The following is a 1014-nucleotide window of genomic DNA, read 5'->3' on the forward strand; positions in this document are numbered from 1 at the left end:
CAATAAAAGCATGCAAAGTATCTTCTAAGGGGTCCCTAGAAGAGAGAGATGCATGATATGGTGTAGAGTAATTCCTAGATGGTTGTGATTGTGCAAGGTTGTGAGTGTCAGACTTCCAACTGAAGTTTGGGTGATTTCTCCAATCAGGATTGTATGTATCTGAGTAGGGTGAAAAGGACATTTTATACATGCCAAGAGAATTGTAATGTTCCTCATACACTCATCTCATCTCACAATCTTGTGCAAGATGATCTACTCCCTGACAAACAAAGCAAAGTTTAGGGGCATCAGCTTGGGGAATATTATGAGCTGCCATAGTTTCCTTCATCTTCAATGCTATAACTCTCTAGTTAGGCCCTCCATCCTTGCCTTCAAGTTATCTTCTTCTCAGAGATGATAGATGCCTCCATTAGAATGAGTTTGATTGGAGCGTGCTCGATTGGTACTGTCAAAGCATTTGGTCCTGTCCAAGTGTGAGCTTTTTCTGCAAGTTCATTCAAATACTCTATTGCCTCATCCGGATCCTTTTCCAAAAACTCAACATTACACATCATTTCAACAAATTGGCACTCTCTAGGAGTCAGACCTTCATAAAAATAGCTAACTAGACGTCAGCTTTCATAACCATGATGGGGACACAAGCTAAGTAACTCTTTAAAACGTTCCCATGCATGATACAAAGTCTCACTATCCTTTTGTGCAAAAGTTGAGATTTGCCTTTTCAAAGCATTAGTCTTATGATGAGGAAAGTATTTATTGAAAAACATTTGGGTCATCTCAGCCCATGACCCGATTGACTATGGCTCAATGAATACATCCAACTCTTCACCTTATCCTTTAGTGAAAAAGGAAAGAACTTAAGTCAAATAACACAATAGTGCCAAGTTGACCATGAAATGTAGCAACAACATCTCCAAACTCCTAAACCATGAAAAGTAGGGAGAAGTTGTATCATACTTGGTTTGAAATCCATTGGAGGAATATTAAGTGGAAATATAATGCATGATGGTGTTG

At 38.9% G+C, this 1014-nt stretch overlaps 1 non-coding gene across 1 annotated transcript; it reads left to right on the forward strand.

The window, feature by feature from the left end:
- Positions 1–622: 622 nt before the first annotated feature.
- Positions 623–730, forward strand: LOC118349144. Its single transcript, XR_004802134.1, has one exon. It is a non-coding gene; the product is annotated as a small nucleolar RNA R71 (small nucleolar RNA).
- The last annotated feature ends 284 nt before the right edge of the window (positions 731–1014 follow it).

Source organism: Juglans regia, chromosome 7, assembly GCF_001411555.2.
Source record: "Juglans regia cultivar Chandler chromosome 7, Walnut 2.0, whole genome shotgun sequence".
Taxonomy (NCBI): Eukaryota; Viridiplantae; Streptophyta; class Magnoliopsida; order Fagales; family Juglandaceae; genus Juglans; species Juglans regia.